The sequence below is a fragment of the Mytilus californianus genome, unplaced genomic scaffold, assembly GCF_021869535.1.
Source record: "Mytilus californianus isolate M0D057914Y unplaced genomic scaffold, xbMytCali1.0.p SCAF_10, whole genome shotgun sequence".
NCBI lineage: Eukaryota > Metazoa > Mollusca > Bivalvia > Mytilida > Mytilidae > Mytilus > Mytilus californianus.
The window spans coordinates 60,052,349-60,068,268 of NW_026262582.1; positions in this window are offsets into that span (position 1 = coordinate 60,052,349).

The following is a 15,920-nucleotide window of genomic DNA, read 5'->3' on the forward strand; positions in this document are numbered from 1 at the left end:
TATGATTTACAGTAGATGATTCGAAAATTCCAACTTGTCTTATATAAAAGTGAGAATTTTACGACATACCGATTACGTATAATGTTTATACAACGGCTTAAATGTTGTGAAAAGCTGTAGGGTCCGCCCACAATAGGTCGAACTTTCAAATCATCTGGTCTTAAAAGTTCTATATTTACTGTTCTGTTGTAAAACCGCATTGCCTCACTGTCGTGAATTTGTGATAAACCACAGAAATAGCTTTCTAGACATTTAGATTGTATAAAATAATCCATCTTTTCCTTATATTTTCAAGTATTTTCCTTGCTTGTTTACTATTCACTTTATTAAGCAGTGTCACCTCATAAAACTTTCCAATTTTAACATGTATATTCAAAGTAATCACAGTTCATAATAAAACTGTATTGCCATGTCCGTTTCTTTAATTATGTTAATTTATACATATGTTTTTTTTTTATATATATAAAATTTGTCGGTGCTTCGTTAGTTATATCATAGTTTTTGTTGAATCCCCCAGCCATAACCTCACGAGACGAATTCGAGTGATGTTCCCGAGGGGTTTTTTTTGGGGGGGAGGGGAGATAGTTTTTCAGTGTTTTGTAAATCATACCATAATGGTTTGTTGAAATCCCCGGCCATAACATTACGAGACGATGATGCTATACGGTAATATCGTATCATGGTTATTGCAAAGTTAACAGCGTCTATAAATAGCGTGCAGCTGAGTATATACATGTATTAGTCTGTTGCCAATGGAATTTAACACCCATTCATAGTCATTTTTCTCCCATTGTTCAACGAAGTCAACATAATTACTATTTTGTAAATCTCAATTATAGGATTATAATTGGTCTGCCAAAATCTTTTGATGGATTACAAAACATTCTCAATTGATTTTATACAATAGTTTAAAATCTCTCACAACATTCAGTATTACGGAAACAAAATAGCAATCACTATAAGAACATCAAATAAAGAACTGAGAGGCCGTTTTCATCACAGCTTAAATATCTTCATGGTTATTTGTTGTAAACAATATAATTACTATGCATTTTCGTGACAATAGACAATCTTCATCAAAACAAAATCTAACCCCACCTGATTTGGGGTAAAAATTCTATACCAGAACTTTAACTAACATCTAGTTATGCATTCCTGATCACATATAAGAGATGCTGAAGTCAGACAAGCTTTTTGAAAAGTTAATGCTTGAACATTCTTAGCTTTTGAGTGGTGTTCCTGGTCAAGTTAAATCTAGTAAATCCCAACTTTATAGAGTGTTATTTTTATTTTGTATTATACTTGCACGTGATCATTATTTGAATATACATTATGAAAGCGCAGTAGTACGAATATGTTTTTAGATTAATTCAGAGATTTACAACGAACAACAAAAACAGGTATAAAAAATTAGTATGATCCATTGTTTATTAAAGATATCAAATTGAAAATCTGCCATTTATTCGTCTCGAAATGTGATAATTGCGTATATCTATAAATGAATTTACGATACAAATAGTATACATTTTAAGAATACTAAAACTTTCAATTGTTTGTTATCCAGAGCTGATGACGGTAAAACCCAAAAGTATAACTAAACTTGTTTTAAATCCCGCGTCTATTGGGAAGCACGCGCATTGTCATTCCTCTCACACGAGAAAGCAGATAAAAGGGCACGCTATCAGCCTAACGAAAACACAACTTGAACAACAGCGATATTCACAGAGGACGCTATCGGTACTTTCATTTTGAAAATGTAATTATACTCCTAAACTCTTTAATTCTCAGAACATAGATGATTGGGTCGCACAGTGGATTGATCAAGAATAGTCCATTAACATAAGTCAGTACATCTTGGCTAACAACGTTTGTAGTAATTGCAGACATCAAATTCACCATACCTGGAAGTAGGCTGCTTACGATCATCACTAATATTATTATACCAAGAGTATGCAGAGCATTGTTAAATTTTTTCGCTCGATTGTTGCTTACACTAGACGCATTACTTTCGGGCCGACTTACCAGTTTGTCTCTTCCGCCGGTTAATATTTCTTCTTCTAGCTGTTTTTCGTTTTTGTTTTTGTTGCCAATACTATAACGTCGGAAAGAGGTTAATCGTGGAGATAAACTGTCTGTTTGACTATATCGTGTCGGCTTAAAAGGAGAGTATCTTTTCCATAATCTACAGGCTAGAATCCCATACACAATTAACATAACCATGAATAATATAAAGTGTACAATTCCGAGGCTGAGCTGGAATTTCCAAAGATTTTTACCAAAAAGGGATTTCATTTCGCAGCCATTGCTACTTGTATCCTCAAATCCAAAATGGATAAGACAACAGTACGCACCAGTGATAATAAACGACCCGAAAACCAATAAACCATAAACATTGCTCCATTTGTTGACTCGTGTATCAGAAAATGTAGCCAACAAACGTTCAAAACAAATGAATAACACTTGTACTAGAGAAAACAAGACTGTGAATGAAGTCACCAGAGTGCTTCCGAAGCATATGTACGGTAAATGGACGTCTAGCAACTTCAGCAGTAAGTTTGTTATCAGGAATAATGACGAGATGCTAGCAATGATGTCGCTAATGCTCAGATACAAAGTCAGGCGATGAAATCTATTTTTCTTCAGTTTCTTCGATTTCGAGAGAACAGCGAGGGCAAGCACATTCAAAACGAATATTGCAGTACATATCGGTATTGAAATAAGTGTTGCAATTAAAACCGTAGTAGATTCATGTTCTGATTCCAAGGTGGCGTTAATCTTTGATGTATTAGACGACATGCTACCTATTGTTTAACACTTATGTATAATCTGTTAATAACAAGAGTGTTTTCGATCAACTTGCCGTCCTTTTCGCCAAATGCAGTCGAAATGTTAATCTTAAACATTAATGAAATCGTTTATCAATGTTCGGTTATTCAAAATTGATCAAGAAAGAAGTAAGACCGATCTATGTGTCCTTTCCTTCCCGATGCGTATAGCAGTGAATGCCTTTGTCAGATCTTGGATATGTTTTCCCTTGTAAAGCAAGTTTTGGCTGTATTGATGAATTATGTTTTCGGTAAACTATTGCAAAGGTTCTGTAATAATAAAAAAAAAAGGTGAAAAATCAATTTATATACAGGTCTGAATGTTTAGAAAACTGTTTAAGGTGGATCATCGGTATATATTTCCTCAGATAGAATTTTTTCATACTTTGCTAAAATAAAGATTTTTCAATGCCTTTTTCAATAATATAATACAAAGTATGGGTCACCGTGCTTTTTTTCAAGCTACAAGTCGTGCAAAATGGCCGAAATTTGTATAGATTGTTCATAATAAAACACCTTTTTGTGAATAAAGAGAAATCTATGAGATATAATTTTGAAATAAAATATGAGAAGATAGGTTTTTTATTATGCTTTAAGAAAATAAAAAGAAAAGATGGTGTCACCGAACTTGTTTTCTTGCTACAAGTTAAAAATGAAAATTTCACTATCATTCCAGTATAAAATATTTACAACAAGAGTTATCTCCCCTTAAATGGCCAAGTTGAAAAATTGATTCTAAAATCATAAATATCTGGTATTTGTTTAAACATTTTGGATAATGCAATGAATCACCTATTTTTCTTTATACAAATAAGCAGTCTTACACATAAATTGCAAATCTGTCTCAAAATTTGAAGATTTAGGTAAAGAACTAGACAGATTGTGTACAACTGTATTACAGTCCAAGATGGCGATATACACTGAATCTACCTTAAATAACACCACAATCCAATTCTATAGTAGGAAATGGGTTGAAATCGTACTTTCTAATTACCATAACTATTGTAATTAATGAAATAATTTACAAATTTGTGACAATAAAATATACTCAACAACCAAATGAATAAATATAAGACACAAACAATGAATAAAACTATATAGTAATAATACCTATACTTACAAAATATGCCAAGTCTCTCAAGTCTTACATATGCCTGTAGTATATCTTATCTTAGAATAAGGTACTTGTGACTGCTTACAAATCTTTAAATACATCTCGATATTTTCAATCATTTTAAATAATAAACGTGTGCGTGTTTTGTCTTTCAATATCGAATCAAAATCAATTGAAAAAAGGTGTTAAAAGAGAGTTCCGAAAAACGTGTAGTTCTCAGATTGGTTCTCCAAACAATACAATGTGATGGTGCATGTAATGATGCAAACTGAGAACTTCATCCATAAATATTTAATATGAATGAAGAAAACAATAAAAAAAACCACGACATTCACGTGTCAAAACATGGGACTATGATGTTGTTCTCATCTAGATATATCAAGAAAATGTGAGAAGATACCCACAATTCGGGGTTCATAAGTTGAAAACGAACAGATAAGACCATGATTAAAGAAATACAAGACAAGACAAGACAAAAATTCTTCTAAGAATGTCGGAATAAGGATGTAAGGACACAAGGCAGCTATGAATTGACATTTGTCTATTGCTACATACCTTTAGTTGACCTCCTGATATCCTTTTCATTTGGATAATTTCATTTATAACTCGGTTGTTGTATAACCTTTCTAAAATTGTCTGTTAATAGATTTTGAAATTATAAAGTTTCAGATCGACCTTAGAGGAATTTGGCTATTTTTTAGGTCCTATTTGGTCAAGACATATTGCTCTTGAACTGTTTTGAATCTTATACATTTTTAGCTTTCAGATATTCAGCTTCCAGCGTTCCTGATGAAGGTAAATCCAGAAAAGCGCTTCGGATGCATGGAATTTATAACGTGTTGTTTTCATTAAATAAACCACAAATTCCCTGACATCCTTGAAGTAATTTCAGACAGTATAAGTCAACGCTGACACTTTGTCAAAAATTACACATGGGTGCCATATGAAGAGCAAGATTTGCTAGCCGTTGCGGAGCACCTGAAATGACCCCTGGTTTTGTGTGCGGTTTGTGTTTCTCAGTCTTTTGTTTGCCGTTCTAAATGAATATTAACCAGAAAAATGCTTCGTAGGTACCAACTCCATAAACTGTTACTTTCATTGTCAGGTACGCTTTTATCTCACACAGGTTATTCCGATCCGAAATCCGGAGCATAATTTCTCTTTACCTCCCCACCGTTACAAACTTTTCATTAATTGTTCCTCGGGATTCTGATCCCTTCACGGTTTTGGATTGGGATATCCGCTGTGAATCCTAATCACGGTTTTTTTTTTTTTTTTTTTTCTTTTTCATTTATTGAAATTTAGTCTACAAAATGTTTGAGTCCCTGTTGAATTTTGTTTCAGTCAGTCGGGGGAGTTGTCTATTCTTGGCCATGGAAGACAGTTACATATCAACCACTTCATGCTATTCTTTAATGCCGTTTGGTTGCTGTCTCATTGACGCATCTTACTTTACTTTTGGAATATAAATGATCTCGACATTTTAGATGAGTATTTCAAAAATATCCAGCATATATTTGGATTTTGGTGGTCATGCTTTTCACCTGGTCGATAATAAAAGTATATTATCATAAATACTCTATATCTATAACTTTGCAAAATTGTTTAAAAAACACATTTGATAATATTTGCATGTTTTATATCAAACATGTGTCAAAGGCCAGGCTCTGACATTTTGTAACTGTTTTGTCTAGCACTTCTTCGGAAAAAAAGTAACTTGACATTAAAAGATTACTTGAAGCTGATATTGCTAGAAAAAAACTGTTCCCAGCTAGACTACAACGGTTTTGTCTTCTTTTTTTTTACTATTCGGAATATCAACATCACCGTACACGTATCTGAATCGCACGTGCTTGCAATTATGACAAATGGACGCCGTTTCTGATTCACAAATGTTTCCTAATTGATTGGCTGATATTTTATTGCATAACGGATTTAATAAATATACATATATATAAGAGGAGATTAACACTTTCTGTCAATCCTATGGCACATGTTTTATAAGTAAAGTTTGTAAATTATAAGAAGGTACAAAGAAAAAATTACAAACCAATAATCATCCACAATCTATTTACAGTACAAACCTGTCTAAAGTTAGAAACGGTGACAAATGACAAACTGGAACTCTTTCTTCCCACTGATCGACCCATGACTAGTTATTTGTATTACTGGCATGCCTAAAATTTCGAAAATGCAACAAAAATTTCAGCGATAATAGTCAATTTAAATTAGAAAAAAAACAATCGACTAGTTTAATAAGGGACCGACCAGTTTATCTATTTTTTACTTGGTTCGGGTTAGACCTGAACTTAACTAAACCGATGAAAGTCGACATTTTAACTTGAACTTAAATAGCAAAGATTCGTCAGCTAGTGTTCACTAAATGATTGCTACCGTTTTCAATTGGCTTGATTTACATCAGAAAGATAGCATGTCACAGCCGCATTAGCAAATCTGGATCTTGTGACAGCAGAACTAAGCTTTTCATTACTGGATTTTAATGTGTTTTCTATATAACTTTTATAAAACCACTGATCGATCGAGATTTAAAAAACGATGGATTGTGATGCCAAAAGATTATTGGCAATGGTTGTCTATTCTCCGATTTTAATATGTTTTCGTAGTTTGGAAATTTGATGTTGCCGACAGAAAAGGAAATAATCCATTTTATAAAAGTATGAGTGCGATTTAGAGCCTGTTACAGACTATTAGTTGTATGGATACTTGTTAGTTGTCAAAAACAGGATGTTGACCTCTAGATTACGTTTTGTTATCTTTATAGTTGGGTTGATGTTTCATCAATTTCGTACTTTATTTGGCATTTTCTCTGTTTTTATTCGAGCGTCACTGATGAGTCTTTTGTCGACGAGAAGCACGTCTGGCGTACAAGATTATAAGCCTGGTATCGTTGATGAGTTTTTTTATTGACTCAAATCCGACATCAATTTTCTTCTCTATAAATACCAGTTCAAAGATTTCCCAATTCTTACCAATGGCGATACAATAGGTTACGAAAAGATAGGTCAACTTTAAAATCTTTTCTTTGATATAAAAATAAAGAGATGTGGCATGATTGCCAATGGTACAACTTTCTATTAAACCGGCATTACATACGATTTTGAATGTATAAATATAAACAGGAACAAATTCGGGTCTCGATCTGCATGCAATTGATCAAGGTAACATGTACTATACTGGAGCATAACTGATCATTCCCTTTCATTGAAACCAATAAAAAATTGACGAAATTTTACTTGTTCAATGAGTGTTGTAAAATTTCAACTATCGGCAAACAGGAAATGGCTGCACGGCAGATATAAAATAAAATGTTTACCCGTACAACTAAACAGAATCAAGCAGCAAACCAAATACAAAAGCATTCCCTTTCATAGAAAAAAAGTGTTTTGGACGGACGGACGGAGTTGAGCGGTTACTAGACCTGCTTTCGCCGTTGTCGACGACGATAAAAAAAAAACAAGGTATGTTGATGATAATGTTTTGTCTAAAAACTAACGATAACCACATAGTTTTGTACGGAAGATGTCGTTATAACGATATATTATGTTGTAATTACGACAACTTTTTTTTCAATTGTGGCCTTAACCAGCTTCCGTAGTTTTGTAATATAACATTAAAAGTATATAGTATAGAGATCAACGGATATAAAAAGTTATGTGAGATACGAGACAACAACCCAGCAACATAATAAACCAAAAGACATCTAGATGTCACCATCCAATCTTCCATTATAGACAAGTGCCTAAGCAGTGTATGAGATTCGTACATGTCTAATTGCTTGGAGTCTAGCTAAGGAAAAAATCATCAGTAGTAGTGAAGCATTCGTTTCTGTCAATAGGGTTTGCTCTTTGTTGAAAGCCGTACGGTGACAAAAATTCCTGTCCTGCGATCTATAATGGATAACTGTATGTCCGAACTGCTTGGATTTGGATGTGTGGAATTAGAATTCATATGAACATAATTTCTGTATAATTATGTTTGTTTAACTTTATTTTATTTCTGATAATTTTCATCTATATTTATTACGTTTAACTGGTCTAGTTTGTTTTTGGTCCCTTCTCAGCGTAGCCTTGCATCTTGCATAATAAGTTTTGCTTACACAACGGAATTGGCTGATTTTACAATAACCTATAAAAAGACATTTGCGGAAACTGCCATACACCTACGATTAGGTTACAAATTCAATTACAAGTAGCATTTAAATATTTGATCGTCTCAAAGTGTAATAATAAGCCGTCGTTCAAAAACAAAGTTTAACTCTTATTATGATTTTTTATAATTGAACAACGAGGTTTTTAAGAAATATATTGCAGAAATGTGTACACATTAGTTATTGTACAGGGTGTTATCCATGTTGAACATGCTGTAAATTTTCGAAGTATGATATAGAATGGTCACAGACCCCGTAAGTACACCTAGAATATGTACCGTTTTCATTCCAGATGAAGGCTTTATACGAGGTGCAGCAGATAAGTTTGCAATCAGATGTTTAAAATGACCATTTAATAGAATAGGGAAACTTTTGTTTGATAAGATTACGTGGACGTGTAGTGTAGATAGTTGAAAAGTCATCAATGTCAACCCAATTAAAAAGGACTATCAAAAGCACGTTAGTTATCTTATACATCCAAGAATTTTATATACTCCAAATATAGTTAAGTCCACTATTTGCATATGCTTTATTACAAAATTTAATAATAAGTTCTTTGACAGTATTTAAAGAACTATTCAAAAACACACAAAGATTAGTTGTAGAATGCTTTGTGAATACTAAAAGTTTGTTTCTCATTTTAGAAATAGGCGTATTGTGTACCCTTTTATTTAGTTTAAATTACATTCAAACTGTAATATTCTAATATCCACAATATTCATACATTAATTAAAATAATTATCATTAGATTCTTTCATCAGATTTTTCCCGTTTACACCAATTTGTACAATATGATGAAAAAGAGTCTTTAATGACCTGGCGACAAAGTCGTTTTTTGTTTGTTTTTTTTTTTGTAAACTTTGTCCTGCAGATCAAATTTGCCTTTTTACAGTTTCTCTCTATCTTTTTCAGTTTTCAAGATAATAGCTAAAATCTAGATTAAAATGTATAACATGTTTAATGTAAGGGCAATACCTCGAACAAGAAGTCGTCTGCAAATTTCCAGAGTCCATATTTTCTGTATATGTATTTTTTTTTTTCTTTTAGAAAATACTGCCATTTTACTATATTTTTCTGTACTGGTGGTTGTGTTGGTTGGCAAACGACATCGTCTGCTTCATTTATTAAACTATCCACACCAATGATGATTGTTGCGAAATTTGGTTTTAATTTGCACAGTAGTATACCAGAGTAGAAAATTTTTGTAAAAGTTAACAACGAACAAGTGATGTAAAGACCTGACATGGCCAGTTGAGGTAAAAATAAAAGTTCGGTACAACAAGCGGTACATTTAGTTACATATATACATACAATAACGATCAAATCAAGTAATCGGGAAGTCCGTGGTGCTGTCCCGTCCGTTCATTCAGCCAATAAGTATGACCGAAAATTCATTTCCAGTTGTTTGACAGCCCTCAAGTATAACGGCTCAACAGTCCAACCACGGAAGAACGCAGTAAGTAAGGCGGGTCTATTTTCAATTTTAGATAAAACATACAAAAAAGAACCGAACGATACCAAGGCGACATTCAAAACGTATAAGTCGAGAAAAAATTACAACGCTATGATAAGATAGCATAAGTCTTATGTGTTTTCATTGAATAGCGGCATTTGTAAGATGAATAAAGGATCAATTTGTTTTCAAAAGTCTAACTATAAAAAAAATATATTTGTGTCCACACTTCACTTAATATACAATAATAAAACGGAGACATAGATTCTGTAATCATTTATAATAAGATTACTCCTTCATTGACGTCTAAAAGCATCTTCCTTTTATTCTTATCTTAAAGATATTCAAAAACTTTTAAAATGAGTCTCATAAATCTTTTGTCATTTTTTGGGGATTTTTTTTTTTTTTTTTTTTTTTTTTTTTTTTTTTTTTTTTTTGAGGAGAGAGGTGTTTTGATTTTTTTTGGTTTTTTTTTTGGAGAGGTAGGATGCAGGGGTATCTTGTTTATATGATATATATCAAACAGAATTTGGCATGTCAGCCATTATACATTATCTGTTATAATGTCTATTTATAAGAAAATAAGTAATTTAAGATGATAATTATTATGGTTCTATTCATCACTAGCGCTTCCACAGCCTTCATACATGTAGATCTTCTGATCATCCTTTCCTACCGCTATATCAGCTTTCTCAATATATCTGTAAAACTCGTATCCAGTTAGCGCGTGCAAGTGAGGAGACATTATCAAGTGAGCAGGACTTATCAACAAATTCTCCCAACATATTGCCTTGTATTGTAATGGTGGTAAGTCACCAAATAAATTCTTTTAATAAAATAAATTACACTTGCAGTACATATTTTACAATGAACCATTTCTTTTTTCCTAAAATTACTTTACATTCTGAAACGAGATGTTGATAAAATGGTGTCGACGGCAGTCTTGATAAGTTCTGCCGGGACTACTTTTTTCAGAACTGAACTATTTGACCTAATTTGAACTATTGATCTGACCTGTATTGAGATCAATCTATCGATACAAATGTCAACAATGCGGGGGTGGCAGTTTAAATTATTAAAAACATTTATAGTGAACATGTATATGTACATTGATAATTCACATGAGATAGACTGAAGCGGGCAGATTATTAAATGATTAATGAGGGTGGGAAAAGGAGGGGGGGGGGGGGGTGCTTGCACGGAAAAAACGTGATATAAGACATAATTTCACGTTGTACGTGAAATAATTTCTGACATGAACGTTGCACGAAAAAAAAAGACTGTTGTGAACCTTTTGTGACTGAGTCACTGTCTTCTTGTATATATAAACTCTCTGTTTTACTTGTTATTCCCGATTTAGTATACACATTTATGATGTAAATGGTTTACGGCTTTTGAAAAAAGTATTTCTTGACGATCCCTGCCAAGTATTTGAATTTTATTTGAAAAATACCGAGCACGCAAAATAAACATTTGAAAATCACGATGCACGTAAAATTAAATAAGCAGAACACGTTGAACGAGGCCTGTCTTGCACGACTGAACGTTAAATAAAAAAACGGCGATCACGTTGCATGAAAATAACCCTTTAGAGTGAGAGACCCATATTCGCCGCATAATTCGTTCATATTCCACTTACATCCGACCTACAATCGAATATTTGGAACTTTTTATGAATGTTTCAGAAATTTAACTATATGAAAAAAAATATTTGATAAAGAAATGATCTTCAAAACATTGGTTAATTGTTCTAAAAACGAACGCAAACTCAAGAGGAAATCAATTTGTTCTTGTTCCATGGGGGACACATTTTCGCCGCAATGTATGATATGACCATCCTCATTATCCTGGTATATTATAAAAACGAATGCTTGCAATTACATGAATTAGTTTGAGAGATCATTCCTATACGATTTTTCTCACAAATATTTACTTTAAGACTGCGCATGATTGCCATATAAATCTTACATAATTGCCAAAATCATTTAAAAACACCTGCGTATTTCTCAATATGTGCGAATAACCTTGGAAATGGGGTAAAGAGGAATATCAACAGTTGTAACATTACAAACAAACCTTTACCATCTATTTAGGCAAGTATTGGGTAAAGGCACACAAATTTTACAGAAAAAATAGCAAAACGGCGAAAATGTATCCAAGGCGAATATGCGCCACCCACTCTATCACCCTCATTAATACATGTAAAACATGTTAAGTTTCCATTGATAGTATTTACTGTTTCAGTGTAACTAAGTTAGGATTTGAACCTAAGACCTTCTCATAAAGAGATGCTTTGACCCCTGAGCTACCTAGTTTCAATACACTGAAAGCATAATTTTTTTTCAAGAATCATAAACATGATGTACCTTGTCATTTTAACTCCAAGTCATCAAAAGAATGATATATCAATGTACATGGACAAACAGAATGCAGCGAAGCAATTTTGTATAATATTTAAAAAATCCAGGTGATCTGGTTCTGTTATTTTATAATACAGAAGAAAATATCTGACGGAAAATTTTGACATGTTTGAACCAAATATGTTTTCCTCAATGATAACATTTGGCAAAGCACTTATAGGAAATGGTACCCCATAACCTGAACCAGAATACCGTCCCAATGCAATTTGGTGGGGTAGTCGTTACAAAAATAACACCTACCTTCCTTGCCTTCTCACGTACAAATGGCGGGTACAAGGTGCGAGATGTCGAGGTATTTACATACAAGAAGGACAATTTACCAACATCTGTCTTTCTCAAATTAACTTCTCCTTTACGAATTACGACTACTTAAATATATATGTGTACTTTTAGTCTTGAAAACAAACAGCATTTTGATGCGTTTCTGGAATTTTTTTATGAAGCGTATCACGCTGTTAAGCAGTCAGCTAGTAGAAATTTTCTTCTTCTGATGATATGAAATACTACGATCTTTCAATATAATCTTTAATATTTTTTTTTTTTGTATCATCTTCAAATATTATACTCTCATATATGCATTATCATGTACACGAAACATTTTTCTTCCTCTAGTTAATGGGAATATTTTACCCTGCGTATTTTTGCAACAAGGCGTATCCGCGGTTTAATATTTTGATGACGTGTGTTGCCTAGTAATAACAGAGACACTCTGGTAATAACAATTCCCGCGAAATTATTGAAAAAGGAAATTTTGATAAAAAAACATTGCTTTGAAAGATGATAAAAATGTTATCTGAATGTGGATTGTATAGATATTGAAAAATATCAGCCCCCTCGACAGAATATGAAGCTAAATGGCTCGTTCGCTACGCTCACTCGACATTTAGCTTCATATTCTGGCTCGCGGGCTGATATTTTTCTATATCTACATATCCACATCCAGATAACATGTACAAGTACGTACAGTGAGATTTGAATACATCATTGTTAACAATGAATTGACGTTGACAACTGTGTGACTTGAACAATATAAGAATATGAATAGACATTTCTCCTTTCTTCTTCCGGAGAAAATCGTTTTGGCGATTCGCCATATGTATTGACAATACTTTTTTTAAGACCGTCTATTCAGTCAACTGTGAAAATGTTCGTTAGCCCGAATGATTGTTAAATCTTCCTTTTTGGTTTGCTGCCTATAACCCGTAATTCTAGTTTGCATTTACTAGCTTGTCTCTTCCATATATAATTCTTCACATCTTGAAAATATGAGAGAATAAATGATGTTTGTTCTTTTAAAAGACAAGGTTTTAAATTATCTAACTGTGAAATGCTTTTCATTTAAAAAAAATAGAATTTTCTGCAAAACGTTTTGGACATGTTATACATCGTTTATCGGTACATTTTTAACAGTTACTGTAATCGAAGTGTTTCACAATAGTCAAATTTCGATGGGTGATCGATATTTCGACGGGTGATCAATATCGTTTTAGATTATACGGCTATCTTTTATTGTTGATAATCATTTTATTCTGCAACACTTTAAGTTAGTTCATCTTGTTACTTTTGCGTAATGAGAATCAATTGATTATATTGTCGCATGATACTAAATATATCGTACATATCTCGTGGATTATTTGCTATGACAAACGCGATATGTTTGTCTAAGTTGTTTGACAATTCTTTCATCGTTTCGGATCGCAACGATTCCGTAATGTTTGGTTCTTTAATCTGTGCCTATTGGATTCTGTTATCGACCAATTGTTCCGAATAGTGCTGCTTTTTTAAAATATATTTTTTATTCTTCAAAGCTTTCAGTGCAGAACATGTATGTGTTCGTAATGGGGATTATGTACAGGTATGTTTAATTTTACCAGTTTCGGATGGTTTGAGAGAAAAATTCAAATACATAAATACGTATGTGTATCGGCGTCTTTCGAAAATGTGTCTGTGGTTATTCGTTGTCTTCTGTTATATACCTTAACATATAAAAAAAAGTCATGTTATTGACGCTACTATTAACTGTGAAGCGAAAATGTTGATTCAAAGAATGAAAATCAGAATGAAAATCAGAATGAAAATAGAATGAAAATCTGTCTCAGTCATCAATAAAACGTTTACCGTATTGACGTATGTAAGAGGATTAATTCATTACCATCTTTTTGGTCCAATTTTTCGTTAAGTATTTTGTTTCAAATATTCAAATACTGAAGTAGCGTAGCGAACGAGCCATTTAGCTTCATATTCTGTCGAGGGGGCTGATATTTTTCAATATCTATACAATCCACATTCAGATAACATTTTTATCATCTTTCAAAGCAATGTTTTGTTATCAAAATTTCCTTTTTCAATAATTTCGCGGGAATTGTGCAATGTTGGTACCCATAACTGTTCTTTTTTTTTTTTGGTGATAGTATGTTCCGTCGATAAGTAAAATGATTCTTTGTAATATGAGTTTCAAGGATGCAAAGATAAAGTATTCCGTAAATATTTTTTCAATGTCACGTTTTCCGTATTTTCTGACCAAGATTGAAAGACTGTTAGTCCTACATGCTACATTATCCTGTATCAAGACTGGCAATAAAAACAATTAGTGAGTTATGACTTAGGATTTACAGTAGATGATTCGAAAATTCCAACTTGTCTTATATAAAAGTGAGAATTTTACGACATAACGATTAAGTATAATGTCTATACAACGGCTTAAATGTGTTACGCTGTAGGGTCCGCCCACAATAGGTCGAACTTTCAAATCATCTGGTCTTAAAAGTTCGATATGTACTGTTCAGTTGTAAAACCGCATTGCCTCACTGTTGTGAATTTGTGATAAACATCAGAAATAGCTTTCTAGACATTTAGATTGTATAAGATAATCCATCTTTTCCTTATATTTTCAATTATTTTCCTTGCTTGTTTACTATTCACTTTATTAAGCAGTGTCACCTCATAAAACTTTCCAATTTTTAACATATATATTCAAAGTAATCACGGTCCATAATAACAACTGCATTACCATGTCCGTTTCTTTAATTATATTAATTTATTGGGGGGGGGGGGGGGGGGGGGGGATAGTTTTTCAGTGTTTTGTAAATCATACCATAATGGTTGTTGAAACCCCCGGCCATAACATCATGGTAGTTGCAAAGTTAACAGCGTCTATAAATAGCGTGCAGCTGAGTATATACATGTTTAAGTCTGTTGCCAATGGATTTTAACAGCCATTCATAGTCATTTTCCTCCCATTGTTCAACGAAGTCAACAGAATCACTATTTTGTAAATCTCAATTATAGGATTATAATTGGTCTGCCAAACTCTTTTAATGGATTACAAAACATTCTCAATTGATTTTATACAATAGTTTAAAATCTCTCACAACATTCAGTATAATGAAAACAAAATAAAGAACTGAGAGGCCGTCTTCATCATAGCTTAAATATCTTCATGGTTATTTGTTGTAAACAATACAATTACTATGCATTTTCGTGGCAATAGACAACTTATATCAAAACAAAATCTAACCCCTCCTGATTTGAGGTCAAAATTCTATACCAGAACTTTTACTAACATCTAGTTATGCATTCCTGATCTAAGAGGTGCTGAAGTCCGATAAGCTTTTTGGAAAGTTAATACTTGAACATTCTTAGCTTTTGAGTGGTGTTCCTGGTCAAGTTTAATCTAGTAAAGATTTCAGACGCACCAACTTTATACAGTGTTATTTTTATTTTGTATTATACTTGAATTTGATCATTATTTGAATATACATATCCAAATCGCAGTAGTACGAAAATGTGTATAGAATATTCAGATATTTACAACGAGCAAAAAAAACATGTATAAAAAATTAGTATGAACCATTGTTTATTTAAGATATCTAAATTTAAAATCTGCCATTTATTCGTTTCGAAATGTATTACTTGCGTATATCTATAAAATAAATTTACA